This window comes from Rattus rattus, chromosome 1 (genome assembly GCF_011064425.1).
Source record: "Rattus rattus isolate New Zealand chromosome 1, Rrattus_CSIRO_v1, whole genome shotgun sequence".
Classification (NCBI taxonomy): Eukaryota; Metazoa; Chordata; class Mammalia; order Rodentia; family Muridae; genus Rattus; species Rattus rattus.
In genome coordinates this window covers 41,880,854-41,904,946 of record NC_046154.1, presented here as the reverse complement: position 1 = coordinate 41,904,946, position 24,093 = coordinate 41,880,854, and the positions used below count along the sequence as shown (strand labels likewise).

The 24,093-nt window shown below is 48.9% G+C and overlaps 1 long non-coding RNA gene across 2 annotated transcripts; it reads left to right on the top strand.

The window, feature by feature from the left end:
* The first annotated feature begins 11,460 nt into the window (after positions 1-11,460).
* Positions 11,461-23,697, top strand: LOC116898858. Of its 2 annotated transcripts, XR_004387669.1 has the most exons (4): positions 11,461-11,604; positions 11,936-12,064; positions 23,066-23,285; positions 23,437-23,697. It is a non-coding gene; the product is annotated as an uncharacterized LOC116898858 (long non-coding RNA). The 2 variants fall into 2 exon arrangements; XR_004387668.1 differs by lacking the exon at positions 11,461-11,604 and having other exon boundaries at positions 11,654-12,064.
* The last annotated feature ends 396 nt before the right edge of the window (positions 23,698-24,093 follow it).

Sequence of the window (24,093 nt, the reverse complement as noted above, 5' to 3'; positions counted from 1 at the left end):
TTTCTGATTCCTATACAATGTCTGCACGTGTGCCAGTCATGTGATGGCACTCCTGCTGTACAATTCTACGTTCTTGCTCTGATGCTGAGAGGAGTTCTGGTTGAGAATCACTATTTTAGCAGCTTGTGTGTGTGTGTGTGTGTGTGTGTGTGTGTGTGTGTGTGTGTGTTCCTGAGAGCTTGTGGAGATGTGTGTGTGCCGTGTGCATAAATGTAAAATGGTGTAAAATGGAGGTGTGCCTGTGCAGGCAACCGTGCACTTCTGTGGTAGTATAATTCTCCTATAGGTGTGTTTCTTTGTCGGTGGGCTATGTGGAACATGAAAGACAACGCTCTTCTCATGGGTGTGTGTTGTGTGTGTGTGTGTGTGTGTGTGTGTGTGTGTGTGTGTGTGAGAGAGAGAGAGAGAGTTCTATGTTTCCAAAAATATTTGTGTGACTATGACTCTGTGTCATGTTCATATATGTGAGAAGCCATCAGTGCCTGTGTGTGGAAATGTCACATGAGTTTACTGCTGGTCCTACCATTTTTTGCAAAGATCTCTGTGGTGGGATTCAGGTCATTGGGGTGGCAGCTAAGAACTCTGGGGCTCCATTGTCCATGGAGGCCCTTTCTTGATGGAGGAAATAGCAGATTTTGATCTTAAACCCAGGTTTCTGTGCTGAGTTTCTAATCTGGCAAGTCTAGAGGAGGGGGTGGGGGAAGAATATTGGAATAAATATTATGTTTGACTGTTTCTGAGGGACCCTTGGCAGTCCGAAAGCCTTCCCCTTACCCGTGACCCTCTCCCAGGTGTCTGGGCTTCTACCTGCTCAGAAAGCTGGTTTGGTGTTCAGAAGCCTGGCACTAACATGTGAACTTCTCGAACAGACCAATTGCTAAGCTGGAGCCTGAATGGGATAGATGAGGATGGATCCAGATGGAGATGAGCTAACATGGTTTCCATAGCACCAAAGACAGGCAACAGGTCATCCTACCCCAGGAAAATTGCTCCCAGAGTCAGGATCCCTTCCGCTGCAGAGGATGAATCCTTGAGTTCCTGCAGCAGGAATTCCAACCTAGATGAATCCCAGTGCCAATGAGTCTCTGAGTCCCTCTGCCAGGGTTCCCTTAACAGCTACTATAAGTTAAGGGAAGCAAGAGACTCACTATGCTGAGTTAAGAGCCTACTGTGGTCCAAGTCTTTCTCTCCCCATGCTTGTATATAATCTGTATGCATGGGAACTCTGACCCTATCACTAATTCTGAACCTGTGACTCTAACCTTTGCTACAATTTTACATATGCATAAGCCCGAAAGCAGAGATACATGTTAATGTCCATAAACCCCCATGCATCACTGATCTCTTTTGAAACATGTAATACCAACAATTAACACCAATACAACACTCAGGTTCATAAGCGCAGCGCAGACCTTACATGCTGATGCTGTTACAGACTGAACGAGTTCCCTAGAAATTCATGCTCAGGTCTCACACCCCACGTGACAGTTTTGGGGATTGGCATTAGAAAGTAATTAGACAAAAGCCCCTGTGGTGGGATTACTGTCCCCATAAAAAGAGAGCGCCTGCAAGATGGCTCAGTAGCTTGCCATCAACCCTGACGACCTGAGTTCAGTCTCCTCAACTCACATGACAGAGGGAGAGAACCAACTCCCAGTGGTTGTCCTCTGAACGCCACACATGTATTGGGACACATGTGTCCCCCCCATCAACATAATAAACAATTTTAGAAAGAAGAAGAGGAAGAAAGAGCAGCACCCAGGCTCTCTCTCTGCCAGGCACCGTCCCTCCTGAGAAATCAAATCTAGAGGCACACTGACATGAGATGCTTCAGCCCCCAGAACTATACAAAACAAATAGCTACTGGCTATAATTTAACTACCCAGGCCTTGACGGTTTGTTCTAGCATCATGTGAAGACTCTCAGTATACACTGTGAAATGTTCTGGCCTACACTGTTACGTTTACCCTTCATAAATAAAAAATTGCTCAGATTGTTCTAGAGAGATCCTGCAGTGTTAGTCTGGACACCTCTTACCCAGTGCTTACAGCACTGTTCTCCACACCTACCTACTGTGCTCCCAAGAGAGTCGTACAAGAAGGTACTTAGTCGCTCTATTTTACTCATAAGGACGGTGAAGCCTGAATAGACCCTCGGGGTTGCTTGCACAATTGCTAAGTGGTACAATCGGGATTTGAACTCAGATTTTTGGATCCCTCTATGAAGGGATGCATGATCTAGTGTTTACAGGTCAGAGAGAGAAACTTCACTAGAGTCCAAAAAGAACAATTCTGCGGAAGCCCACAAAGACCAAACTGCCGTTCCCCTGGGCCACCTACCTCGTTCTGATCAGCACCTTCTGACTATGTTACTGAAGTAGACAGCCAACTGCCGGAGTGGGCAGGGTTTTACCAAAGTGCAGATTCACAGTCAAGGGTTGCCTTTTGAGTTCGATTTAAAATAACGGCCCAGAGAAGAGGAAGAATATAAACTGCATTAAATATGCTGCCCAGGGTAAGGCTTAGCTCCGTGCCGCGGTTTACAGGCAGTGCAGAATTATCCTGTTTTCAGTGCTAAGTGGCTCCTCTGGGGCTTCAGCCGGGCCTGTGTTCAGCTCATCTTGAGATGGCGATGTGTTGCATCTACATCTGCCTCTGGCTGCCGTCTGGCAGGCACCTGAGTGTTCTGCTTCCTCAACTCCTGCTTCCCCTTAATGCCCTCATCCAGCAGCCCTTGAAACTCCTACCCTGTCTCCATCCAGAGGGGACATTTGGAAACCTGCATCAACTCCAAGCCTAGAACAGGCCCTCGGACATGTCAGCCCTGGGCTACAGCGGGGCTGGCTCCTGCTGAAGACAGATGAAGGCCCTCCCGACACGCAAACATAAATATTTTCTTTCCCAGCCTGCTTCAGATGGACTGGACTGTCCATAAAGTGGCCGCTGGCTATCTACGAGTGTCTGGCTGTGGCCTTTTCTGGCAGGGAGCTTGTCATCTGTCTCTGTCTGTGCCCTATCAGATGGCAGGACATCGCTGGCCTCCTCCTCTTTGGAATGTGTCTCGGGTGGCAGAAAGTAGGCAAGGACCATTTGAAAAATACCAGTTCACCTCTGTCAGTGGAGGGCAGGGAGGAGTGGCCCGAGCTTGCTGTCCCTGGCAAGCTGGCCTTTCAGGGGTAGGACCGCCAGTGCCCAGCAAGCATTTATTTAAGTACCACATCAGGCAGTGATGTTTTATGGATGGGGTCAGAAGGGAAAGAGCTGAAACAGGCTCGTCTTCCTGCTTTTGAAAGGTGCTCAAACTACAGAGCAACGGGACACGCTGAGAGTCGTGCTTTGCTGCGTGACAGACACGTGGCCTGGAAATGGAGGTGCCAGGGCCAGGGAAGGGTTCGAAATAACATTTCAGGTTGGAGTCCTCCCTGCTCCCACCTGCAAATAGGTGTTAGGATGAAAAACAGCACCTCTTCTGGCCACTCGTCACCAGCCAGAGTTGTTTGAAATGAAAACAAAATATTCTTCCTTAGAAGAACACATGGTTCCACCATACTGTTGGGTTCTCTTCCTGAGAGAGCCCTTGTGAAGGCCCCATTCACAGCCCGCATCTTTGGAGGCTGCCTGGGGACCAGCAAGCTGCTGCTAGGGGGACTAAAAAGTACCAGCCCCTGCCTTCAGCAATGACTCATCCACAAGTTTGATAAGTGCTAAGTCTCTGGATGACAAAGGCTACAGAGAGGTATCCTGGGCCTGCTTTCAAGTCCTGCAGTATCGGGTTGCCTAAGAGAAGGTATCCGACTTCCTTCGCTTCTGTGTTCCCAGAAGACTGGGGACAATAATCCAGATTCCTTGAACAGTTCTGAGAAGTCTAAATACACAGGGCCACCACAGCACAGGATTCCTGGTAGCCTGTCAAAGGCTAGCCTGGTATTGAAGGATCTCTTGGAAATTTCCCACCCTCTGACAGGAAGGGCAGAGCTCTTTGATTTTCTAGTCAGTGTATTCTGGGATTTGATTTCAACCATGTCTCTTGCCCAGTGTCCTAATAGTTTGCTGAAATCAGGGTACCCACCAGCATGCCCACTCTCAGTTCCTGAAATCATGCCCAAATGCTTGTCCATGCTGTCTCATATGCTCGCCACACGTACTGCCCTGCACACACCACTGTACCTCCCGACTGGATGCCTTTCTCCGAGGGAAGCCGAGCTACCACTTACAGAGTCTATGCCATGGGTCAGAGGTTTTATATTTACAGTGTTAGATGTCGGCACTCAGAAAGTGTCAACGTTTGGAGCATTTCAGTTTCTCAACTTATAACTATTCAACTGCCGGGGCCTGTGTAAACATTCAAAAACCCCAAAACCTTCACAGTCTAAAGATTGCACAATTTTCGGCATACATTTTACAGCATCGGGAAACAGAAGGAAGGGGGACAGTAAAGAGTTTCTAGGAGGGAATGATATGGTCATCTTTACCATAGAGCAAAGAGCACCATAGGCCATAGAGGAAACTGGGATCTGGCAGGATGATGGTTGGAAGGGGGCAGAAGTGTTGAGAAAGAAAATGGAGGTCTAGGAGGGAGATAAGTGTCAGGGAGGGGGATGTGGGAAGGGGTCAGAAGCTGAGGATGTAAAGAGAGGCTACTACAGTGTACACACAGGATAAAAAGAGTGATTATTTCTCCTACATGGGGAGGAAAGTCCAGTTTCAAGACTTGTACTCACTAATACAAGTCTCAACAATGAAGTTGTTCACCTAATATATTTTTAGTGGCACCTGCTATGTGCGAGCTCTGTTCTTGCTGTTAGGACAGAGCTGCGAACACAGCAGCAAAAGGCCCCATCTTCCCGGGATTTGTGTGTAAGAGGGAAAAACACAATAACCAAGGAAATGTGTGGTATATTAGAAAAGTGCTGTACAAAAATTCAAAAACGAGGCTGGCTGATGCAGGCCTGAAATACCAGTTACTTGTGAAACTGAGGCAGGAGGGTCAAAAGTTCAAGGCCTGGCTTGGCTATACAGTGAGTTCAAAGCCAGTCTGGGCAACTTAGTGAGTCCAGATCAAGAAAAATAAGGATGTGGAGTAGCTCAGTGGTACGAGGCTTCCCTGGTGTGTATGAAGCCCTAGGTTTAATTGCTAGCAGGGCTACATTAAAATAAAAAAGAATTCCAAGATGGTGATCTAGATATTGCTACCTAAGAGTCCCCATTCCAAAACATAGAAGTAGAGAGAGTGCTAAAATTACAGATATGGAGGTCAGTTAAGACCCCACCAGCCGGGTAACTTTTCACGTAAGGAAGTCAGCCTACAAGTTTCTGGTGGACCAACCCGGGTAAAGAACAGGCCCTAAAAGACCCCTCTGAGCCAGCAGCTTGCTGTGGAGGGTGTGCTGCTGCTGGGGGCATCTAGAGCTGTGAAAATCCTCTCACGCACAGAACAAACCCAGTGCCTGCAACTGAGAAGCTTCCCATCACGGAAGCTCATTCCAAACACTGAATTCTAGGCTATGTCAGTGGTGCTAACTCCCAAAGTCTGTGGTCCCTGCCCCCTGATGCAGAAGGGATGACTTTGGACAACCCTGCCTTCTAGGCAACCCTACCTTCTAGGCTTCTGTCAATAAATAACACATCACATGGAGTGTGGCATTTTTTCCTTTGTAATCAACCTTTATTTATTCCTTCCTTTATTTCCTCCAACATCCACTTATATATTCTCAAATATTTATGTATATACTCATCCTTGTTTTGTTTGCTTATTCCTTTCTACCCTCATTTCTCCGTGTGCTGATTCACTAATTTTCATTCCTTGAGACATTGATCTCATAAGTAAGAGTGGGGCAGAGTGGACAGTTTCCATGCAAGGCTTACATCTTAGCTTGAAGATGCAGGCATGGGACAGACACATACATTATAGCTGTCACGTCAGCACCCATACATCCTAAGGCTAGCCTATAGATCATACTCCTTACATAGATTCTCACAACTACTTATTCACTGAAAACACAGTCATTGTTTTTATGGCATTTGTCAAAACCTTACCAGTGCAAAAACCTTTGCCTGATATGTTTCAGAAGATAAGGAGTGGGGAAAAGATAAAAAGATAAATTATGCCAGCCCCTGTCATCGTTCCACCCATCTATCCATCCATCTATCCATCCATCTACCCGTCCATCCAGCTATCCATCTATACCTCTATCCATCCATCCATCGGTCCATCTGTCCATCCATCCATCCATCCGTCCATCCATCCATCTGTCCATCCATCATCTGTCCATCTGTCTGTCTGTCTGTCCACCCATCTATCCATCCATCTATCCATCCATCTATCCATCTATCTATCCATCCATCTATCCATCCATCCATCTGTCCATCTGTCCGTCCATCCATCTATGTATCCATCTATCCATCCATCTATCCATCCATCCAGCTACCCATCTATACCTCTATCCATCCATCCACCCGTCCGTCCATCCATCCATCGGTCCATCTGTCCATCCATCTGTCCATCCGTCCATCTGTCCATCCATCATCTGTCTGTCTGTCTGTCCATCTATCCATCCATCCAGCTACCCATCTATACCTCTATCCATCCATCCATCGGTCCATCTGTCCATCCATCCATCCATCTGTCCATCCATCATCTGTCTGTCTGTCTGTCCATCCATCTATCCGTCCATCCCTCATCCAATCACTCTGATAAACCTCTACTGGTGTTGCTCAGCACCAACTCCTGAGCTGCCAACTTTCTACCTAGAGTGACTGGGGAAGGCTATGTTCAACTGTAGCCTCAAGGGCTGAATATGACTTCAGAACTTGCAAAGAAGAAATGCAGTCCATCCAGACAACTGGATGACATGGATGGATGTGGGGTGTAGGGTCTACAAACACCACATCACAGCTGGGTAAGGAAATTGCCCTGTGCAATATCTAAACACACTGCTTTGAGAGAGCTTAAGGCAAATCTCAGCAGGATTGATTGCCAAGACAAAGAGCTTTCTGTGTCCCCAAGGAAGACCTGGCTTGGCCTCTCATTGTCAATTGTAAGGAGGCTATGGAGCACGCAGGCACCCAAGTGTCAGGTTGGTTGTTCCTGACACAGTCTGATTTCCTGCTGCTGTCTCCTCCACCCAGAAGGAAATGCTCCAAAAAGCTGGTTAAGATTCCCCACTGGCCCTACATGCCTCATGGTTATGACAGAGCCTTGTGATATAGCTTTCATGCCAAATGAATAAAATATGTAGATGAAAGTTTTTCTCCCCAAAGGAAAGGTGCTGGAAGAATTGACAGAAAAGTATTTAGAGGCAGGGTACTAGTTATGTTGACCCCTGGTAGAGCATCCCTGGTCCTCCTGGGCAGAGATCAGGGTTCCCTACAAAACTGCAGAGAGATAGAAGCCAAGTGTGGGCTCTCAGGAATATGGCTTCACGTGTCATAGCATGGAGCTGGCTAATCCCATAGGCCCCAGTTCTAGCCACAAGCTGAGACTAGCAAGGATAGAGGGGCTTTGAGCCTAACTCTGTGGTTCCTTGTGTCCTCTTGCCCTGAATGGCCCTATGTGAGCTCCTGAGCCTCCTCTTAGCTCTTTGGAGCTGGTAGAACTTGTCCCTAAGTCCCAGGTCTCCAGAGGACAGCTGATCCTTCTGTCTAGGCAGGAAGCATAACAAACATCAAATAAGAACAAAAACTATAGGAACCACTCAACACGCACTTGCTCAGATGTAAACACATCTGGCTAATAAAGTGCCGTCACCATCAGGGTCTCATTTCATCTTCAGAAAAACTGAAAGGTTAAGCTAATGTGTTCAGGGCGTAGAGTATAATCCCCACTTCACGTACATTCAAGCCGATACAAGCCAATGGCAGCTTTACTAAATGTTCACAGGGGCCCATTGCATCAGACTCCCAAACCGGTGTGCTCCAGCTTTGTTTTCCCCAGGAAGATGGTGTTTTGAATGCAAAAACAGTGAGTGGTCCCATGGGTGGGATGTGCTATCTGAAGCTGCAGTCCCTCCCCCATCCACGAGCACCTGTGGAGAAGGTAAGGTGGACCCAACCTCAGCCGAGCGGGGCCTCCTGACTTCAGCCCAGGTTGTTTCCACATTACCCACCCTAACCTTGACCTTGAGCGTGGCACTCCCCATTCTTCCAGCCTCCCCATGGGTGGTGGGAACATGTGGGACAGGTGGCTTTGAAGGCCACTTCCACATTCAAGCTGTTGCTGGAACAGATCTAAGGACAGGATGTGAAGGTAAGAGATCGGTAACTCCCAGAACTCCATGGGTGGAGTAGTCTAACTAAGGGCAGGGGCAGAGGGCACTGAAGCAGCCCTTGACCGACTTCCCAGGCAAGGCCCACTGCCCTCCACTTCCTCCTCCAGCCAGGGGGTCTCCTCCACTTCCAGGTCTTATTGACTTTGAGTTTACAAGGTGTGTGGGTTACTAAGGCTTGGGATGATTGCCCTGGGGCCAGACCCGCCTTGGGAAAGCATCCTCCTCACCCCGGCCCCACAGAAGTGGGTGGGGCCACAAGCTGGGGTCTCCTAGAGCTGCTTAGGAGTTACAATGGAGAACCATCAAATGGAAAACAGGAGAGAGAAGTGGAAGGCTGGCTCAATCTGGAAAGGCCTGGGAGAAGCCATGGACAGCTCCACTTTTACACCCTGAAGCCCTGAGTTCCTAACGAAGCCTGGCTCTGCTGGTGGGTGAAAGCTCAGGTGGGTGAGGAGCTTTATGGTGTTTACTTGGTTTATTGGCTCTGGGGAAGAGGATATGAGGCCCAAAGTAGTTTTCTGAAGATAGGACCCTGCAGAAAAGGCAAGATTTATGACTTCCGGAAAGCCTCAAGGTTACTGGGCTGGGCATGGTCAGCTCTCCTTGGTTCTGTGAGCTTTTCAGGGAGGGGACCCTAGGAAAAGAAGTCCATTCCCCCAAATTCTCTTTGAATTCCCCAGAGACAGCTCCACAGGATGGGGTTGCTGTGATTCCTCCATCATTTTAAGGAGGTGGAAACCGAGGTCAGGAGAACCTTTTGCTCTGTAGGATCCATGTCCACTCCGGTTCCCACACTTTATCTCTGGGAAGCTGTCACTAGAGTGACCCTGGAGTGGGTAAATACTCACTAGGGTGGTGGCCTATAGTTACCACCTGTGTGCCACCCCAGTTAGGCCTAGAACAACAGCTACCCATCCTGTCCAGTGAGGTGGCCAGGCAGCCTCTAGTGCAGAACCACACAGCAAGGATGTTTGCTCTCCAGGAAATACTGACTCCACGCCTGTGGACGCCGGCTCTGACCAAGTAGGTCTGGAAACAAATGTTTCGCTGACAACCCTACTTCACAGGCACAAGAGGCTGGTTCCTGACACAGCCGGGCCTCCCGGTCTTCAGTGGCCCCTGTTAGCAGGATAGATTGTGTTTCTGGGCTTAATTAAGGGACAGACCATAAATATTCATGCAGCCAAATGAGTCTGGCTCACAAGTGCAGCTGCCTCCCGCTTGGGGAAAATTAACATTGTTTTCCAGAGGAGAGGAATGAGGCTGCTCACTGCAGAGAAGGCTTTTCAACAACCTCTCTAGGACAGAAAGGGACAGCCACACTCAGAGGCCCTGCACCCTGGGGAATTGTCCTGGCCTCTGGGACCCCTCTGCTTCCCCAGTGAGGCTCAGTGGGGCTCCCGAAGGGGGGCTTAGCAGGGTTCTTAGCAGAGCAGAAGGCTCCTAACTGTTTAGAGAACTGGTTTTAGCAAAACGTTGCTAAGGGCTAAATCCACCTGCCACCTGTATTTGTCAGGAAGCTTTCCTGGGGCCTTATCACATATGATTCATAGTAACTAAAGAGCTGAGTCATGTGGTGGACCGTTTTAACCTGTAAAGCCTGAAGTGCTGACCACTGGGCCTTGTATGGAGAGTCTGCTGGCTCCTAGAACTGTCTAGAACCACCTCATGTTGGACATCTGCTATTATTATTAAAAGTCTCAGAATTTGAACTGGCAAGGTGACTCAGTGGGTAAAGGCCCTTTGCCACAGAAGGCTGATGACGTGAGTTTAGTCCTCAGAACCCAAGGTGGAAGAAGAGAATCAACTTGGGAAAGCTATCCTCTAAGTTACACAGGTATACCATGACATGCATGCCCTCACATGCTGCAGCATCAGCACCACCACCATCACCATCACCATCACCATCACCATCACCTTCATAAATAACATTAAGAATAAATAAAAGTCCTGTCATTTCAACATCCATGGTGTCCTAGAAGTTGAGAGTGCTTTTGCCTTGTGGACTTAGAATCTTCTCTGCAGACTAAAACCTGATTTCCACGTCTACTCTGCCCCTTCGTTAGCTGTGACTATCAGCAAGTCACCTGCCTTCCTCCTGCTGGGGCTCCCTGAGACCCCAAAATAAGTTGGACTGTGATTTACTGGCAACACTTACGAATTACATATTGCAATGATATATCGTTCATATGTGATATGATTATAAACTACACGTTTAAAAAGTGGGACCTTGAAACATTAGGAGCCTTACCTGCGGTCTGGTCACTAGGAGTGGACTGCAAAGCCAAAACCGGATCCTGTCTCTCAGGCAGCCCCACTTGCACCAAGTCCTCAGCCTCTCTGAACACCTGCTGTAAGGGGGGGGCTCGCTATCCCCACCCCCACCTGCCCCCACCCTGAGCATTCACATGGAATCGGCCCTATATTTGTAGGAATCTATATTTGCCACGCTTTGGCTCCTGGTTTGAATAGCTTCTTCCCATCTCTGTAAAGTCCAGAAGGAGAATGCACACATTCTTGAGGCCGTCTCCCAACTTTCTAGGAGCCAGGAGCAGGCTGAGCCTAATGCATTTGCAGCAAGCAAGACCTGGGCAGAAATTTCCTGTTTCTGTCATATTCCCCTACAGGAAGCCCTCCCTGATGCCTAAAGCTCCCAGTATTCCTGCCTGGACCACTTCTCGTTGAGACAGGTCAGTAACAACCCCAGGACTCTCTATCCCTTGCTTTCTTTCTGCTGGTTTTCAACGTGCCCTGTGCTCTCTTCCTACAGTTGTGTGGCAATAATGAAGCCCAGCACATAAATGCCTTACATTGAAGTTATCCTCACGACCAATCCCACTTGTAAGATGCTGGCCCTGGGACCCATGGGGAGGAGGAACAGAGAGTAAGGGGCCTGCAGAGAAGCCCTGTGTGTCCCTTACAGGGAAACCCTCCTGCCTGCTTCTCCTCACATGGGTACCGAGACATCATCTGCAGCTGCTGCAGACACTGACTAGTTGGGGGTGACACAGACAATCGAGAAGCTGTTGATAAAGCAAATCCCGTGTGCCAGCCAGTTTTCTAAGCACACTGCCTTAGGGCAGGTATTTCTATTCCTGAGCAGGTTGGATATCCTGGGGAATCAGGCTCGACCCAGGACTCTGGTGGGTAAGGCCTTTAGCTCACCCCCAGCAGCCCTAAGAGGCCAGATCATATCCTTTCAGGGAGTGGAAAAGGAAACACTGAGCCCTTTTACAGGGTTTCTTGTGTGTGCCTAGCAGCCTCTGAGGATGGCCGAGCTGCCACGGATGGAAGAAACAGTTTATTTTTCCTGTGAGCCGCTCTGGAGCCTTTCAAAGGTGTGAAGTTCCAGAGCCTGCAAATGCTGACTCCATGGGGCTGCACAGGGCCAGCCCTGCCTGGGCCTCAGACCCCCTCCACCCACCCACCCCCAGTCACAAGCCCCAGCTCTTCATGTGCTGTGGGAACTCCCCTAGGCCCATCTGGCTTCTCCTGTGCTGAAAGGCTGCAGAGTGACAGGCCAGAAACCCGATTCAGTGTTTATTCACTAAACACTGAGAGAGCCCTCCTGAGTCTCCTCCCCACCCAAAGCCTCTGCTACTTGGGGGGGGGGCGAGGGGGGGCACTGTCCATCTGCCATGCTCAGCATACCTGGTGTACTTGCCCCAGGAGATCAGACACAAGGAGGAGCATCCAGACTGGCCATGAAGCAAGAGAAAATCTGGTAAGGCGGAAGAAAGAACTGCCACCCGGTGGCATCAGTCGAAAGAGGAGGAACCCCAAGTCCTGTGGATTCTGGTAAGGACTCTTGGTACGTTCACCTCCCGTGACAAGATTGAGAGATTCCATAAGAGCTCTGTCCATGAGTTTTACCATGTTGTAATCCTGCAAGCCTATGACAGCAGAAGGGGTCTCAGGCTGGACCAAAGAGCTATGTCTGTGTTTCTAGCTCCAGTCTGCCATGTGGTCTGCTGCTCAAATGAGATGGGTGGCTGAGCCCATGAAATGACGGGCTGTTTGCTTAGACAGTGGCCCAGGAAGCTGCACTGGGGTTGTATTTTCTGTTTCATTTGAGACAGGGTTTTTCTATGTAACCCAGGGTAGCCTCCAAGTTGTGGTACTTTTTCTCCTTCAGGCTACCAAGTGCTGGGATGATAGTATGAACTTCTGTGTTCAACTACAGTTATTTAAAAAACCTGAATGAATAGTTTTCTGTCTCCTCCTCCGAATCCATTCTTGTAACATACCAGACTGCTTTGTGGGGCTGCTGTGTTGTCTGTCTGAACCAATACCTTGTGGTCAAACAGAATACGTGGCCATTTATCTACTAGGGTAGGTCATGTGGCTGAGATGGATGGTTCTGCCTCTCCTGGTGGTGTTTCAGCTGACCTGACTGAGTGGGGCCCTGTGATCATGAACAGCCCCACATTCCAAGATCTGAAATCCCAGAAAGATCCAGTGGTAAATGTTTCAGGAATAAACTTCATTCTGATCACCACAAAGGACACTTTGTACTGTCATGGACAGGAACCAGCCTGCTGTCAGCCAGCCTAGCAGGTCAGCAGCCCTCACTACCTGTACATCCTAGTAGTGGCACTGAGACCAGTGCTCTTCCCCATGGTTGTCAGGGCTGCCACAGCCCTGTCACTCTCACGCATCTTTGACCAATTGCAAACATGTCGAGCTCATTGACTTCCATTGGGCCTGTGACAGAGAGTCCTCACCACCACTCCTAGTCACCCTGCTCACCCACCCCCTCCTTATCCTTCTAGGCCTCCAGTGAATGGGGCTTGTTCACACCGGGACATTGGCTTTGTCCCTTTGTAAAGGCTGTCCCCTCCCCTCAGCCTTGTTATTCCCAATTCCAGAATCAGCCTCAGAGGCCCCTGCAGGCTGGGGTATATATAGAGCACAGTGTACCCAATGCTGTACTTCAGAATCATGGCTGGCTGGGGACTGTGTTTAGGAGCAGAAGACAACCTCGAGATTTCTAACGACAGAGAGACTTAGTCAGACGGAGTGGCCCGTTGAGCCCCAAGCTTTTGTGCCATTTGCTCATTTCCACCTTCCTTTCCTCAGTTCTTACAGAACTGGGCAGGCATTTGTCAACTGGCTTCACTCTGATCTCCCCCGCGCTGCTGGGAAGTGTGTACAGCTGACACAGCCAGTAGTCTAGGGAGTTTGGGGTTGTGGTGGTTTTTCTGTTTAGCATTGGAAATCAAAAGTGAGAGCCACGGAGGCGGCCATTTTAGGTTGTGCAGCCTCCGGAAATAAACAGGAGCACCAGCCCGATGGATCCGAAATGCAATGCGTCAAAAGGAAACAGAACCAAGTGGTTCTTTTCCTGTTTCTAATATTTTCGCTCCCACACTGAGATTATTTAAGGCAACTTCCTACTTGTGGGTGGGCTTATTGGGGATCAGAGAGGAACTGTGACTTGCCTGGAGGCGCACAGCCCCATGGGCAAGGCTATGCGGTGTGCCTAGAACCTTCTGTCTTGGAATTGTCTGGAGTTTTCAGTTTTCAGAAAACCCTCTGGCTCCACAGAAATAGTATCCTTAGAAGCCAAGGAGAGCTGTGATTTCATTGGCTGTAAGGCTTTCCAATCTCTAAACTAAGTGGTTTATTGAAAATTTTTTTGAAATTGGCAAATAATAAAAAATCCTCCATTTTGTCTGTAGGACACTGACTGATATCTTGCCATTTCTGCCTGCATTCCTCTCTCATATAGAGTTTTGAGGTGCTGTATGCAAACCTGGGGGCCTGGGGACTTCCAGAAAAAGGTAGAGGAAAGCCTGTGCATCTGTCTTTTCTGTGCTTGAGCGAAAAGGCCAGAGGACCCACATTCAGGCTGTTTGCTTTTGGCTAGTCCTTTCGCAGTGTTTGGGGGTGGATTCACTAGGAAGCCAGTGTTTTCTAAAATGTCAGGGTGCCTTTGTGGCCGCTTGTGTTTTGCTTTGAGTTTGTCCCTGAGCCATGTAATAGAATCCCGAAAGTTACTCCTCCCATTGCTATCTGACTACCCTCTTCCACTGTGCCATCCCCTGCGGGGATTTATGGCTTGGTGAGGAGCCTTCACATATCCTTGCCATGGATCCCAGCATCAACTCATTGCCAAATCGTCCTCGTCAACCTGGCTTTAATCGCCTCCGAACCTGATAACCATCAGAGGCTGTGCATCCCTGGCAAATTATCTAATCCACATGTTGTTCGATGTGTGTAAAGCCCAGCCCACGAGGATCATAAAATAAATAAGCGCGACATGGTTTATGGTTTCCAGTCTCCCTTCACCTAAACAGGCTCTCCCAGCCTCGCTGCCCCCCCCCCCGTGGCTCCCACCTCCTTCTAAGGAAGGATAGGTGATGTGGCTTCTAGAAGGACCCGTCTGCTGCCATCCTCGCCACAGGCCACACAGGCTCTTCTGCCCCATCTCTGTGACGCTTCCCAAATCCCAGAGGAGCCAAAGCTTCGTATCACTAACATGTTATTCATAGACTGGTCCTCGAGGCACGGGCACGGGGAGTTAAGACACTTCACGATGTGCAAAATGAAAGTAAGATGTCTCTAGAAAAATAGACCAGTAGGAATTTGTAGTGTGGGGAGGTAGAGCAGAGAAGAGGTAGAAAAAGATGTCGATAGCTCTAGAGGATATAAGGATAATAAAATTAGAATATATATTATCTAATATATATATATATGTAATATATATATCAGGTCTCCGTGTGTGTGTGTGTGTGTGTGTGTGTGTGTGTGTGTACCTGTGTGAGCAAAGGCACAAATACAACTGGGCCAGGAGTACAGCTGATGGCATGTAAATCCCCCTCTTTGTCCCTGAAGTTCCTCCGGCTATGCCTGAAACCTTGTAATGCCAAAATTCTGGAATTTGTACATCTCCTCTTTCCTCACAAAACAGTGACTGAAACATCCTGCAGTTCTAAATGCCTAGCCCCAAAGTCTGTAATTATGAACTCCTCTGAATCTCTAATGCTATCATTCCAGGATACAGACCTTCTGCTTCTAAAATTCTGTCAGTAAGAGCTCTGTAGTTTAACATTCTAGCGCTCCACTGTGCTTAAGGTCTCTAACTGTTAGTGTCCAGGAGCCCGTGCTTCTACATATTAATTTATCTGTATTTAGCTTTTTATTTATTTATTTTGTTTTGTTTTGTTTGAAACAGGTTCTCACTACACTGCCCTGGCTGTACTGGAACTCACTCACTATGTAGGTCAGGCTGGCTCCAAACTAACAGGGGTTCTCCTGTCTTTGCCTCTGCACCACCACTCCCCACTTCTTCCATATTCCTAATGCTCTAAAAAAAAAATCAGTTACAATGTCATAATCCCCAAATTCCTTAATTCTGATATTTTGTGCTACTACGATGTAAGACTTTCATGTGAATACATTAATTTTTTTTTTTTTAAGAATTCTAACAGAACGATTCCAGGCTTCTAGGTCTTTCAGACTCTGCAATGCAAAGGTATTTTTCATTCTGTGTTCTACAATTTGAAAAATCTACTATATGATTCTCAGGGCTGTAACTTGGTATATTATACCTCCAACTTTTGTTATAGTTGGAGATTTTATTATTTGAAATGCAAAATCACTTGATCTTTGAAGGGCAGGAATTAAGTCATAATTCAGAGTCCAGGAGTGCTAGGTCCCTGGGATCAGGCAAGGAGCTTTGCCTTAGCAAAGGACACCCAGGGAGAGCTAACAGTTCTAGGAGCTGAGACAAAGGCAGCGAGGGAAGGTAGTGGAAGGCAGAGGAAATGGTTTCAAGCCCGGAGTCAGGCGAGGAGATGGTCCCTACACCCGGGTTATTCTTCAACAGCCAGGCTTCTAAGCATCTGCCTGATTTCTCATCAGCGTCGCGATTAGAAATAGAAGCCTTTAAAACCGTCCCTCTCCCTTTCTTGTTCTCCATCAAGGGTTCCCATGACAATCATTTCAAGCAGCTAATGAGTTTCAGATGGGCTTCAGAAACCGGGGACCAAAGGGACGCTCAGGGGGAAGGTTCCTTAGCTGAATTTCTTGGGGGTTGGGGAGAGACTCAAAGAGAAGAACCTCTTGTAACAAACTATGGGGCCACACACACCTTCCCCAGGTGTGAGAACAGATCCAAGAAAAAAGCTGGGAGTCTGGCAGTCACTACTTGCTCTTTGTACCCCGCTGGTGTCCCCTTTCTCCCCCTGTACACAGACCGACAGACCTGCCTTGCCTGGCTTGCTCTTCATTGCCGCTTTGAACTCAGACTGAGTAAAGACCTCAAAGTATTCTGCAAAGGCACCAAGGATTTCTTCAGGCCAAGATGTGATTGCTCACCTGCTAATAGTGCACCTTTGCGATTACATTTTCTGCGACCTTGTGACCTTTCAGACGTATAGAGGTAGAGCCCAGAGGCTGACTGCCCAACCTGGAGGGAGCCACTTAGCCACCCTGGGAAGTCCCTTTGGAGCTCTCCTTCTACACCCAGTTAGCCCAGGACCATAGGCAGGCCAAACAAGACTCAAGGGGCTTTTCCTCTCCTGTGCACCAGGGGGCACCGTGAAGGAGGCTAGAGGCTCTCGGGCGGGGCTATCTCAGGCTTTTTTTTCCACAGCACTCAGAGTGCAGGAACCTGGCTGGGATTACACAGTGGGTTCTGCGGTGCTCTGGGTCCTCAGCTGCCCGGCAACTTCCGCTACTTTCAAGGTCTAATTTAGGGATCTACGGAAATGAGCGGAACATTGAGAGAGACACACCAATGCATTACAGAGGGACTCGCGGTCCACAGCCCACCGAAGCTGTTCTGAACAGGGATGCAGGGGGAAATGCTCCGACAGGATGTGTATAGTTTAGGGTTCAGAGGGGTCTCTCCTGGCAAGAAAGACCGAACCTTATAATTAAGTATCTCCGTTTCCTTTCAGACAGCAACAACAACCACGTTCTCCGCACTGCCTAAACAGGACAAATCCCGGGCTAGGCAGTTCCTGGTGGTCTTCACACACACACACACACACACACACACACACACACACACACACACACACACACACACACTCGCAAAGAGAGGGAAAAAATCTGCCTGGAAGCAGGCCTCTCCAGCCTCTCAGGAGCTCTCCTCCCACCCACCCCACCCCCGCACCCTCCCCTAACCCCCCCTCCCCATTTGCAATTAGGGTAATCTTTTGTTGCCTGGAAAGTGTAAAAATCACCAGCTTTTCTTTTTGCATGCATAATATCCATTTCCCCTCCAAGTGCGCTATTTGGTTAGGGAATTACATCTATTTACAAGAGTAGATGTTGCACAAAGGTTGTGTTTATGTGGAAAATTATATCGGTGACACGGGCTGATTGGCATGTGGAGGCTGGGAGAGCAGGCCGAAGAGGCCTCCTCATCAGCTTGGAATAACAAAATGATTGTATTTTCAGCAAAGCTAATTGATCACACACCTCGCTGGGCTATCTGTTTACTCAAAGGCCAACCAGGCCCTGGGAAGGTGGGAAGGAGAGAACAGCAGGCAGTGGTCAGCACCAGGCCAGGCCAGCCAAGGCTCTAGGGGTATGTAGCTGAGATAGGAGATAGAATGGATGGCCAGAACAGACCCCTGGGTCCTGCGGTTGTACAGAGATAGGCAGAATGCTGATTCTGAAAAACTAGGCAACACCAGCTTTTTTTTTTTTTTTTTTTTTTTAGTTCATGTGGGCATCAAAGGTTTGGGGAAGGGTAGAGTAGACCAAAGCAGGACTCAGAGCCACTGCAGAAAGAAGATACACTCATTCCCTTCCCCTTGTCCTTTTGAGAAACTAACCCCCTTTCAAGCTGAGGCTGAGGAGATTGCATTAGTCTTGTGGAGCAGAGGCTCTGGAAACCTGGCTCCATACGTATGCCCTGCCTCTCATCCAGTACTCTTGGTATTGGAGAGTTACACATGGCAGAGTTAGGGATCAGCTACAGTGAGATGCCACTGAGAGAGTACAACCAGCTTCCAAGTGTGCCCTGCAGAAAAAACCCTCTCCCACCACAACAGAGACGGGGCTATCCTCGGGTCTCTATCTGCTTCCCTGAGCGAAGACACGCTGGGCCTCTCACTTCCCCTAACTGACCTACCTGGCTAGTAGCCCTAAAAGCCCCACGGCCCAAGCCATCTAAAAAAGCAAGTGGCTAGAGTTCTATCTCCTCCCTAATGAAACTCCAGTTGTGTAGGAAGAAAACAAAACAATCAAATAGGCAAGCACTTGGGTGAACACGACAAGTTACAGTAGAAAATAACTCTTTGGGGACTAGTGTGGGGACCGATTCACTTGCCAGCACTTTGCAGATATGAAGGTCATTTAGAAACCACTGGTCAGAAACATTATCAACACCTGCCCTCCCTACAGTGTGCTCACCTGGCTGTCTTGCAAACTTCCCAGTGAATCTAGGACTATTCCTCTTTTACAGGGATATACAAGCACAGCTCCCAGCTTGTCTGGTTCTAACTCTGGCTTGGCATCTCTCCATTGCTGATCAATATTAAATCCAGTAACTGTTTCCTAAAGTCAAATTTAAAATACTTGAGAACACATAATAAGTGCCCAGAATTCACTAGAGAAATCCTGAGATCCTCAGAGGCCACTGAAACAAACAAACAAAAAAAAAATCTTATTTTACAAATTGGGAAAGTGACACCTAGAGTACCATGCTGATCCGACTGGCTACAATTCACACATTATTTAAGGTTGTTCTATCAGTTGACCCTGAATAAACTTCAGGTGCTTTGTCCCAATCTTAATCAGGAGGCTTTTCTTCCCAAGTCTAAGTGCAATTTGCAATTTGCAATTTGTAACAACCTCCTTTTTCTGGAATCACTCTGTGTGTGTGTGTGTGTGTGTGTGTGACACACACACACACACACACACACACACACACACACACACTCCCTGGCCCTTCAGAAAGACAAGCTGTTAATTAATGTGGCACTCTCTAAATTGTTTTGTAACTGAAACCATTTTGCAACGAAGGGACATTAATAAAACCTGAATCCAAATCAAACTTCTCTGTGTACGTTATTTTTACTCTGCAGTCAATGCTTTTTATTAGATGGGAAACTTTCACTGCGCTTTTTCTCTCTGGCTGTATAGTGTTCTACAATTTAAAAAAAATAAAAACGGGCACGGGGGGTGTTGGGGGGGCGGCGACCAGTGACTCCAAAGTCTGGCAAAATAATATACTTTCTTGGATGTCTCTGTGTGTTGCCAATTAGCTTTGCTGAGAGCACAGGCCCATCCATCACCCGCCTCTGGGTGGCTGTAACGGAGACCTAATTTGTTTCATATGCCCCGTGCTCAGGCGTTCATCCTTGCCTCCAACCTGCTGAGGAGCCCCTGTCCAAGGAGGAGATGAATGACAAGAAAACCCAAGACAAGCCAGCAGGACTCCTATCAGAAACTGCTCTGCTCTGGGTGGGAAGATCCCAGCCCTCCCAGGCCTGCCGTTCCTCCCTCAGGCTCTCCCACACCTCTCTCTCCTTCACCCCTTCTCCCCTTTCACGACCCAGAAGACCCAAGACTCACAGGCGGCCGGCGGGGCCCGAGTAGAGAATGGAAAACTGCCTCTTCCTCCAGCTTCCCAGGGCTGGCCCTGCCTCGCCCCTCTCTGCTGTTCCCACCCCCTCCCACCTACTCCTTCCACAAGCCCGACTTTTGAACCTCCAGTTCCCTAGGAATTTTATGAATGTTCAGCACAAGCCAAAATAAACTCGTAAAGAAAAGGCTTCTAAAGAAGGCCGGAGCCGCGTACAGCAAGTGCTAAGCGGTAAATACAAAAGTTCTCCAGGTCGCTGGGAGCTGTGCTCTGGGTGGCGGAAGGTTGGGGTCAACCAAGGGAACGAAGGACAAGGGGAACAATGAGTGAAGACTTCCTTTTCCCTTCTTCAAAGGGGGAAAAGCAAGCTCCAGGCCCTAAATTCAGCCTTCTTTTTAAAGCCTCATAATCTGCCCCCTCTTTTTATTGATGAGCTAGCCCAGAAAGTGGGGAGCTTTCTCAAAAGACACACTGTAAGCTTACCTGTCTAGCCTTGGAGCGCCCCCTCCCTGTGAGACTATGGGACTGCATGATAAGAAAAGAAGGCATCTAATGCAAGCCTGACCTACAGAATCTCCTGCTGTGGTGGGATGCAGGATGCACTAGATCTGATCAGCCAATGTTCTGCCCCATGTGTTTTTCAATTACATTTAAGACTCAGTCATGGCACCAGAGAGAGATAGCTCAGCTCGTAAAGGCACTTGTCACTAAGCCTGACGACCTGTATTTGATCCCTAGGACCCACAAAGTAGGAGGAAAGAAACGACTTCTGAGAGTTATTTATTTATTCTCTACCCACACACTCGTGCCATGGCATGCATTCTGTGCACATGCGCACACACAGATGCAAATAAATAAATGTAATACAATCATTTTAAAGAATAACGTTCAGTTGCCTGTACCACTACCCAAGGCCATAAAATGGAGCTTCACAGTTCTCACACACCTCCACCCCTGTCAAAGTTCTACCAGAAGATGGTATTCCAATGCACAAGAGCCAGGACCCTGGAAGGAATCTTCTGGAAGATTCATCGCTCTGCTTCCGTAGGCCTTGGCTTCTCCTCTGCCAGTCATGATACTTCCACTCAGTGTGAAGAGGCCTGTATCTCCTCACAAGAGTAAGTCCATATGCTGTGGAGACAAGGCTTTGCCTCTTTCCTGTCGAGACTCGATCCAAGAATGCTGGAGTCGGAGAAGGCCTCAAAGGTCATCTAGTTAGGCTCCTCCCAGACCGAATCTCTCCTCTACTTCCTTGAGTGTAAAACTGGGACCAGTTCCTCATCAGGATTCCATGCAGTTGCTCCCAGCACGGCCCACAATCCATGTAAGCCAGGCCTGGGCAGGAGCTGGGAGCATTCACAGGAGCAGGGCAGGGCTGCTCTGAGGAGGTCAGACGGGCAGAGCAGATACGGGGACTGTTCCAGGGGAGCCAGGATCTACAGAGCCCACAAGGGTCTAGCAAGCTTGGGCTACAGTTGGAGCAGCTTCACTCATTCCCTGGTCTCCATATTCAATCAAGAAAGATGTGCAAGAGCTGTCAGAGCTGAGAAGAGAGGGACTTGGTGATTGGTTAGGCAGGTGTGTGTGTGTGTGTGTGTGTGTGTGTGTGTGTGTGTGTGTGTGTGTGAAAGAGAAGCAGAACTAAGGCTGACTCAGGGAGATGGCATGTATGTTTTTCAGAAGGAATTTGACGGTCACGACAACACTGGCTAACGCTAATGGAGCACTTACTGAATGCCAGGCTGAGCATTTTATATATGTGACCGCATTTAATCCTCTCAGCAATTCTGCGGGGTTTCCAGAAGGAACACAAGAGCGTTGTGACATTAGCTGGCATTGGTTAAGAATTTATTACATGCCAGGCATATTATGTTAAACATTTTACATACATGACTTCATTTAATCCTCACAGCAATTATGAGAAACTCCTCCTACCCTGCCCTTTCTTTATTCTCAGAAGGGGCACAATGTCAGACAGCAACCTGCTGTTCCGCCCTCAGCTCCGCCATCCTTTCCCCTGGCCGGACGCTCTCTCCCTTCCCTGAACAGTGCCAGGTCTCTTGCCATGCCAGGCATTCAGGCAGAGCTGCTCGTCCTCTGCCATCCTCCAAGGTCTTCCACGTAAGAACCTGATCTCCACAACCCAGCACAAGGGAGCTCATGTGGGACAGTGCATCTGTGGGAGGTGAGACTGACCTCTCCACTGACACACCCCACTCCACACAGGCCAGAAAGGGCTAAGCAGTGGGGACACGTGCTCAGCGGGGGGCGGGGGGATTCCAACATCTTCAGTCTGTTCAAGCAGTCAGGGAGAGACTATGCCCTGTACCGTGACCTGGACCAGTGCCCTGAGATTCACATCATATACATCAACAGCTACCACACGTCACTGCAGGCTTGTGTCGAGTCTCCAGGCAGACTCAGGGGAAGGTGCTGGCCTCCTCCCATTTTAATTATGGAGGCGCTGAATCAGGAGACAGTGGTTTGCTTGCTCCATTGCTGCTTTGTGACCATGACAGAACTCCCAGCCTCTGCAATCTCCATGCTAAGTCCCGGCTTCTTCACCAGCGTCCTCATACCTGCTCCCACCATTTCACACAGGCTAGACCTCAAATGCGAGCTGCCCTGCATTCTCATCTCCCCCAGAGGAACCTCCTCGGGGCCTTGCCTCCAGGAACCTGAGCCCTCTTTCCTGTCCTCTATTTCTCCCTGCTGCCTGCTTCTTAACCCCTTGCTTTCTGAACATGGGCCTTGATCTCTGCCTCTGTTTCTCCAGGCTTCTCTGTATGTCCACGTTGCCTGAAACACATCTTCTCTGCTATGCGCTTAGGAAGCACCTGCTGGAAAGGCACTCCAGAGGTCCCCATATTCTCTTTCAGGTTCCCAGGTCCCACTTATCCTCTCCACGTAGCTCTATCTACATTTCCCTTGTGGTGTAAACCCAAATACCAGTTGCTCTAAGGCAGAGAATATGAAGTGCATGCAGGAGACTCAAGCCCTTCCCACCCCGCATAAACCTAGGAAGCACCTAGTGAATGAATGAATGAATGAATGAATGAATGAATGAATGAACAGATGGCTTATGGTGGTTTCTATTGAGGCCAAGCTAACACCTTTCTTCTTCATAAGTTTCTAAGGATGCATTGGGGAGGGGAGGAAGGTTGGGGTTTTGAGCTAGCTGTTTTTGACTTGGTCCTCTGTTTCTGTGGCCCTCTCAGCTCCTCCTCCCCACTCTTAATACCCAGTCTCTGTAGGATGGAGCTGAGAAGGCACCTTGACTGAAAACGGGGCACACCACTGCACTCTGCACAGCCCCAGGTGCTCCGTGTAGCCCACCCTCAGTCTTCTCTGCTGGAGGTCTCCAGATCTGTGGCTCTCCCAGTGTCGCTGGCTCTCAGGCCTCCCCTCTCAGCACCAAATCCAGCTGTGCAAACCCCCTTCTGGCCCAGGAGGACCTCAGCCTTGGACACGGGGGTAAGTGGATACAGATGAAAATCGGGCTGGCAATTTATGGTGTGTGTAGTCTGCTCCCTCCAGGCGCTCCATACGTCAAGGCAAGGCAGTGTTTTCCTTGGAAACTACTCAGGTGGGACCTCTTCCTGGCAAGCCACTTGCTCTCCCTCAGGTGCTGCGGGGCTCCTCCACGGGGAATTCCTGGGAAGGTTTTGTTCACCAGGGATGGCAGATGAGGTTCCTCGGTTCCAGCCTCAGCTTGAGCATGTTCCTGGGGCACAGCAGGACAGGAAGCTCCGAGGGCCGAAGGAACTCCATGTGGAGTATTTCCTGCTCCACTTCTCACTCCCTTCAATGCTGTCCCAGACTACAGGGCAGCCCGTGGGACTCACAGAAAGGAGTGAGCTACAACAGACACCATTCGGGCAGAAAGGCAAGAAACGCAGCAGAGGTGCTCAGACAAAGACAAGAATGAGTGACCACTCGAAAGATTAGAAAGCCACAGGACCGAAATTGTGACCAAGGGGACAGAGGACCTGCCCTAGAGCAAAAGCACAGACAAGGAAAGTCAGTGGCCAAGAGAAGAAATTGTGAACCAACCCTGACATGAGAAGGGTAGGTAGCTCAAGGGAGAGAGAAAAGGGGGAGCAGAGGTAGAAGACGCCACCACGATCCACACAGGAACACTGCAGTGAAGACATCAAATTTCTATGATCCACATGAAAGGCAGGACCTGGTTCCACACTGATATACAACACATGCAAGGGCCAGTAGAAATCCAGGGTCTTCCACACCAACTCCCGAGCGGTCCCTTCCTAGGAGCAGTAAG